This window comes from Myotis davidii, unplaced genomic scaffold, assembly GCF_000327345.1.
Source record: "Myotis davidii unplaced genomic scaffold, ASM32734v1 scaffold69, whole genome shotgun sequence".
In the NCBI taxonomy this organism is placed as follows: domain Eukaryota; kingdom Metazoa; phylum Chordata; class Mammalia; order Chiroptera; family Vespertilionidae; genus Myotis; species Myotis davidii.
The window spans coordinates 3503559-3511135 of NW_006300363.1; the positions used below are offsets into that span (position 1 = coordinate 3503559).

The window sequence follows — 7577 nt, forward strand, 5'->3', positions numbered from 1 at the left end:
GAGAGGAGACCCTTCTATCTCAGCAGCCCCTCCCAGGGTCAGCTGGTGCGAAGGCGCAGGACTTCCGGGGAGAAACCCTTCCCTGGAGGAACCTGGATGGGGCAGGGCTCTGCAGAGGGCGCTCACCCGGCCACCTGGGTGCAATGGGGACTCCATGGAGGCCCAGGAACAGAGCACTGGGCCACTGAAGAGCTCAGAAGCCAGGCTCGCTGGCATGTTTGCTGCTGTGGCAGCTGCCCAGGCAAAAAGGTGCAGCCAGGTCCTGACTCTGCAGGGAAGTGAAGCAGCCAGGGCTGAGCCCTGGGTCAAATTAAGCCCCTGTGTGTGTGTGTGTGTGTGTGTGTGTGTGTGTGTGTGTGTGTCAGATGAAGAGAGGCCCACGGAAGGAGAGAAAACTCCACGAGACAGATGAGACCGCCTGCAGTCATGCTGTTTGGACCTGACCTTGCCCCTCGAGCTGTGAAGGGCAGCTCACGTCACAGTGGATGACAGGATGTGGGGGTGGATAACGACGTAGGAAAGCCCACAAGTAGTGGTCTTGGCTTCCAACAGCCTTAGCCCTGGAACCTAAGAGCCAACCCCAGGGAACACTTTTGGGCCCTGGGTCTTTGGGGTGAGACCTTGAACTGATGGGGGGGGGGGCGGTATAATCTGATAGATAGAGCACCTGAATTAAACTGAGGGATGATCATCTTACTTTGAAATTCTGAAATACATATACATATAGGACACTAAGGGTCAACCCAAATTCAGGACCAGCTGAGGGGCGTGGTTCTCCCCGGCACCAGATTACCTCCTAGGCCAGTGGTTCTCAACCTTGGCTGCACATTAGAATCTCCTGGGAATCTTTTTTTAAAATCCCGATTTCTGGGCCTCGTCCTCCGGAAATTCTGTTTCTTTGTTATGGGGTGGGGCCACAACATTAGTAACAAAGAAACAGAATTTCCGGAGGATGAGGCCCAGAAATCAGGATTTTAAAAAAATTCCCAGGAGATTCTAATGTGCAGCCAAAGTTGAGAACCACTGACCTAGGCTCTTCCACCAGCTGGGAGTGTGGCTTCTTGGATGAGGGAGCTTCTGAGTTAAGGTCAAGGTGCCTTCACATCTAATCTGCTCTCAACGAAGACCAGCTGACCTGAGAGCACGCTTGGGACAGGAGGGGAAGGCCAGGGCCAGGAGCAGTAGCTAGGATGGAAATAGGGGAGGAGCAGGCGAGTGGAACCTCTGACTCAGGACCGTGTGCGCTGACCTGCTGGGCCTCGGAGGTCGCCCAGGCTTAGAGCACGCATTGGAGGCAGGGCCTCACATGACTACCCCTTCTTTCTGCTCTTCTGAGTTCGGCTGAGGTCCTGCTCTGGGAGAGGGCTGCCGGCGGGCTACAGCGGAAGCACACGGCTGTGCCTTCGTCCGTCCCCACGGGCAGCCTCGGGGCTGTGGCTTGCTCACCCTGCACGTTTGGCTTGAGTGGCTACCATTTCCTCGCTGCACCCCTGGCACAAGGGGCTTGTCTGAGGGCCAGGGGATATGGAGCCAGAGTTAGAGTAGTTTGAGGGCCCAAGCTGAGAACCCAGAGCTGTCACAGGCTTTGAACAAAGTACAGAAGTCCCTGCCGTGCAGTTTGGGGCTGGTTTGTGGAGGTGATTAGATGCCTGTCAGTATCAGCAGCTCCACCCTGTACCTCTCCAGGCCTCCACGGTCACCCTAGGCTGCACACTCTTGCTCCCCTGAGTGTTTCTTGCTCTCCCCATGCTGCTCGCACTCACACAGGTCTTCCATGTCTGTTGATTGATTGACTGACTCAGGGAGAACAGCAGGGAGGTGGGGATTGAGAATAGACTGGGGCATAAACCTCCTGAAGACTTCCTTCCTGGTGGGGAGAGCTGGCCCAGGCGGTATGATGTTGGGGCTGGTGCCTCCTGCTCAGCCCACGCCACCAGCCGCGGGGCAAACCTTCTGGGCTGGAGCAGCCTGGCTGTGTCCTACTGACTGCGACCCAGGGCCCAGGCTCTCCAGTGTGTGATGGACATGGTCATGGTGAGACACAACTCCAACGCTGGGGGCGTCCCTGCTCACGTCTCTGACCTCTGACCTCTCTAACGGCCTGTGTACATGCCTGCTTCCCCCTGTGCTGATTCTTGTGCTGAGGAAAGAGGAGTGTTAGAGGGCAGGGCCCTGCACGTTCCTGCCACAGGGCCTTTGCCCTTCCTTTCTCTTCCCCGGGCGGGAACTGCCTTCCTCTAGATCTTCACCTGGCTGCATCCCGAGTCCTCTCCCCATAGAGAGCCTCCCTCAGCAATAATCTTCCCTCCCGTGATGCTCCAGCCCGTTCCTCCTGCTCTGTTTTCTTCATGCACTTGTTGCTACATGCAGTTAGGTTCCTGTGTACATATGTGTACATTTGCGTGTATATATGCTGTTAGTTTAATTTTTCATGTTCTGTCTTCCTCACTTCACATAAGTTACATGAAAGCAGGGGCCTCTTCTGTCTTTCTGATTACTGTCTCTGCAGGGCCTCCTAGAACAGTGCCTGACACAAATAAGTGCCCAACAAACCCTTATGAAAGAAGGAAAGGAACTGAGGAAGGGAGGGAGGGAGGAAGAGAAGAAGAAAAAGAGGCAGGGAGGAAGGGAGGGAGGGAGGGAAGAAGGAGGAGAGGGAAAAGAAAATAACTTCCTCCTGATCCTCCCCCCCTCACTCCCCACCCAGGGCTGCACAGAGACACTGAGAATTGGGAAAGGCCGCCCCTTTCGTTGCCTCCCACCTTGGGTGCCCAGAGCTGTTGGGCCACCTCCTGCACCCAGCTGGTCCCCAACACGGCTGCTCATCCATCTCACAACCCATTCCCTTGGGGTCTGCAGAGGTGAAAAGCCGGCCTGACCTGATTCTTGTCGCTTCTCCACCCATCCTGCAGTGTGATTCTGGCTCATGGGCAGGTGGTCACTCAGCCTCCAGGTCACCTTGGGACACACAGCCTTTGATGTCCCTCAGCCTCATCCCCTCGAATTCTGGAGGTCTCACGTGACTTCCTTGTCTTCAGCGGTGGCTCGGGAAGCTCTGTGGCCACCCCCCTGCTCTGCTGGGGGCTCCTGCTGCTCCTGCCGGGGCTGCTGCCTTTCTGGCCACCTCTGCTCCCCCTGAAGCTGGAACATAGGTTTTCCCCCGAGTGACTGTTCCATTGTAAGCTCATCACAGTAGCCATGTGCTTTCCCGTGCAGCCTGGCTTTCTTTGCAAGGAAGTTGAGGCAAGTTCCTCAGGAACTCTGTCTAGTGGTCAGGGTACGTGCCTTTCCATCATTTGCTGTGCCAAGGCCAGGCCACCTTCCTGAGCTGGGGTAGCTTTGGTTCAGGCATGTTGATGTAGGCAGAGGTCCCAGCAACCGAGTACAGTGCCTCTTCTACCTCCTTCCAGCACAGCAAGGTCTTGCTCTGAGAGAGAGAGAGAGAGAGAGAGAGAGAGAGAGAGGTCAATTTGTTGTTCCACTTACTCACGCACTCATTGGTTGATTCTTGCATGTGCCCTGAACTGGAGCTCGAACCCGCACCTTGGTGCATCAGGACTATGTGTTAACCAACTGAGCTACCCAGCCAGGGTGCTCTTGCTCCTTTAGCTGTGTCTTTGGCCAGGAACACTCCTGCCCACTGTCCCTTTGCCAGCTTAACCCCTGCTCGCCCTGTAGCTCTATGATTCGATGCCACATGCCCCAGAAGCCTCCCCTCACCCTCACATCTGGGTTAAGCACCCTTTTCATGTGCTGACCCTGAAGGCTGTGCCTGTCACATTCATTGTTATAGCCCCAATGTTGCCCAGCACTTGCCACATGGAAGGGACTCGATAAAACTGCTGTAAAGAGTGAATGAATTCTGTGTCCAGCATTTGCATCTCACAGGGCCTTGGGCCTTGGGACTGGGAACCCGTCTCCCATGCCTTCTGGATTCTCTGCAGCCCAAGCACATGCCCAGTAGAAGTGAACTGGGTGTGTGCCTGCTGGGGTGGGGAAGCTGTGCTGGGAGGGGTCACAGTGGTTAGGAGGCCCCTCGCCTGTCCTCCCCAAACAGGAAAAAGGGTAGGATTGCCAGACAAAATACAGAACACCCTTAGTGGGACTGGGAACCCGTCTCCCATGCCTTCTGGATTCTCTGCAGCCCAAGCACATGCCCAGTAGAAGTGAACTGGGTGTGTGCCTGCTGGGGTGGGGAAGCTGTGCTGGGAGGGGTCACAGTGGTTAGGAGGCCCCTCGCCTGTCCTCCCCAAACAGGAAAAAGGGTAGGATTGCCAGACAAAATACAGAACACCCTTAGATTTAAATTTCAGATAAACAACAAATACATTTTTAATATATGCCATGTAATATGTGGGACATACTTATGCCAAAAAAAAAATAATAAATTTAAATGGGCCTCCTGGATTTTTCCTTCTTTCTAAATCTGAGGGCCTTAGCAGGGCAGGCGGGATCAGCAGGTGCTGGGGATCTCGGGTCCTGTTTACATGGGACGTTCTGTTCACAGTCTTGCTTTTTCCTGCTCCTTAAATGCTTTTGGCCAAGAACAGCGTGAGCCCCAGGCATGGTTCCCAGCACTGTCACCAGGGCACGTAATGCAGGGCATCTCCTGCATCTCCACCCGACCCCAGCCACTGGATGGGCAGGGAAGGCCTTCCTGAGGAGGGCACGTTCCGAGTTGAGATCTGAAGGAATGAGCCAAATGCTGGTGGGGTGGTGGCGGTGGGAATGAACTTGGTGAGCCTGAAAGCATGAGGCTAGAGCAGTGCTGCGAGTGTGCGAGGGGCGGAGTTTGCATGGAAAACGCCCTGGACTGTTGTGTGTTTCCTTCCCACATCCCGCGTGGGTCAGGGTTCAGGAACTGGAAGCAGAGCCGCACACAAATGAATATGAAAAGACAAGAGATAATTTGGGAATATTGGGGGGCCAGGTGAGCAAGCCCAAATCAAGGGGAAGGACTTCCTCTGGTGCTCAGGCCTCACCAAGCTTTCATTGATTCTGGGATGCACCCATAGCATAGCGCTTAGGCAGGTGACCCCCTGCAACAGGCAGACTAGCCCATCAGCAAGGATTTACATAAATGGGGGAGTAGTTTCAGCTACCACTGTCTGGACAAACAGAGGTGGCGCCTAGCTCCGACCTTTGCTAGGGCTTCAAAGGCACCCAGCCTTCGGGGGGGTTCTCTGTCTACGCTTAGCAGATAGTGGCAATAAACAGTTTCCCACATCTCCCCCTTATTTTTTCCTTAAGAATCTTGTATCTGCAGACCAGAAATAAACATATAATAACAAGTCCCAATTTCCAACAGTTCATGTGTACATGCCAGCAATGAAATGCTGGTTCTGGATGGTGGACAAATGCAGGTCCAGTCCTCTCTGGTTTGGTCCTGGGCACTCTGCAGTGACACACAGCTGCTGACTGGTAGCATGGCAAGGCGTCTTCACCATCTCCATCTCTGAACTGTCTCTCCTGTCTTTGTGGCTGGAGCAATCTGGTCAGTTTCTTTCTGGGATCCGTTGTTGCAGGAATCCACATGGTCTTGAAATTGTTCTCTGAAAATATCCAAACGTATTCTCGACCAAAGGTTAATATAGGAAATTTTACTTTGGGAATCCTTTTTATATTTGCCCAAATGATTATCCCTTGGCTTCTTTTGACATCACATGTTTTTCATGGGTGTCTTGCTGTTAGCATTACAAATGAAAAAAAATTTTTTCTAGATGTAATTAGTTACAGGATATTTTTCCTTACACGGTATTCTTCCACTATCCGCCTTTTTTTGATTTAATTAGGAGGCTTATGGAAATTTTTAATGCAGTCTAGATAACTTTAAATTTTTATTTTTTCTGCACAAAAATATGACTGCTTTAGGTTCATTGCATGGTAAGCAATTTTACCATGAAATGAAAATTTTGGTTAATGCTATTTGAATAATTATTTACTTCAAGTTAGCCAAATTTAATTAATTTGCAAACTTGACAACTATTTTACTGTCAAATTTAATATTCTAACAATAATCTTAATTTACACTGTACATATTAATTGAAAGGATCACTTTCCATCCTTGAGGAGGCCCAAGCATTCTTTTGTTAGGCTAGATTTAAATTTAGAGTCTGTTAAACTAAGCCTTCATTTTTCTGGGTACCATTTTCAACTGGACCAAGTCTCTTCTGTTATTTGGTTCCTGATCTGGGCTGGACATGGGAAGCAAGAAGCAGCCATGGGGACAGGAGACCTTCCTCAGAAGGGGCGAGTGTTCAAGCCCCTGCACAATTGGGGGGGTGAGGATCTGTGCCCCACCTCTGTTGAACCCCAAGTTTTCTCCTACTGGCCCCCGGCTGTGCCTGTCTTAGGTCACCCCATCCTGTGGGGTCTTACCCGTCTTTGACTACCAACCATCTCTGGGCCAAGTAGGGTGATGTGAGTTGACATGCTAACTGGAGCCCCCTGACCTGGGGATAGCTGTGCTGTCCTTCCCAAGTAAAGAAAAAATGTGCCTTCTAAGACCAGTATGAAACTTATAGTTTTTACCTGAATTAATTGTTACCATACTTCACTTTACTGTGCCTCAGGTGGTCTCTGGGCAGTTGGTTTGTCTGGTTTGTCTTCCTGCTGCTGGATTACACTTGGAGAACTTTAACTTAAAAAAAAATCTTTCTTTTTTACACCAAGTAACTTATAGGGTTACTTCTTGGATGTTGACTGACAGTGCCGCAAGGCCATGTATTTCAAGTCAAAGTCATTAAACATTTATGGTGACTGTACTTATTTTCAGATTTGGTATTTTAACAGCAAATCATTAGATTATCCTGTAAATATTAGTGGAAGATATTTCAAAATATTAAAGTTTCTCCTTTTTATTAAATTTAAAATAATATTTTTAAACAGCATTCCCTTTTGGCTTATTTGCATATACAGAGGGATCATGGGAAGCCTTCAGTAACTTTTTAGAAGAATTTTACTTTACTAGGATTCAATTGCTTACAAAGATTAGTAAATTTAGTAAAGTTTTATGTCTGATACAAGAGGTGCAAACGCTGCCCCACCTCCAGCCTAATTTAAAATGCAGCAGTGAGGAGCTTTTGTTAGTTTAAGACATTGCTACTAATAAATCAATTTTTCTTTTATTTGGCAGAAATCCCTTTGCAACCAAGCATATTATATTTTGAAATATTGCACTTGGGAAAAACTTCCAAATACATATCTAATTAAAACATTTTCAACACTTAAAAACAGTTCTCAACATAATAGGATCTAGCCCTGACCATGGAATCAATTACTCTTAATTTGTTTATGATATATGTATAACTGTGGTTCAACTGAGAATTAAGATATCTTCTAAAAATGTCTCTATCTACAAGTCTTTTAAGAAATAGGAGCTCTATTGTTGGCCCTTATAAAGCCAACTGCTTAAAGCATTGGTCTATCATACTACTGAAATTATATTAAGACCCTGATTGCTAATTTATTAAGCATTAAAAATATCTTCTTAAAAATAGTATTAAATAAATCTGAGAGGCAAGCACACTTTCTACCCGATCCGCATTTCCGTAGTAAAACTCTGCCTTCAAACTCCA

The 7577-nt window shown here is 49.3% G+C and overlaps 1 protein-coding gene across 1 annotated transcript in view; it reads left to right on the plus strand.

The window, feature by feature from the left end:
* Positions 1–2171: 2171 nt before the first annotated feature.
* The window catches only part of LOC102756542 (cytochrome b561), a 24317-nt gene continuing 18911 nt past the window's right edge, over positions 2172–7577 (plus strand). The window contains exons 1-2 of the mRNA XM_015572439.1: positions 2172–2178; positions 2870–2874. The gene's annotated coding sequence lies outside the window, so the exon portion shown is untranslated. The remainder of the gene's footprint in view (positions 2179–2869; positions 2875–7577) is intronic.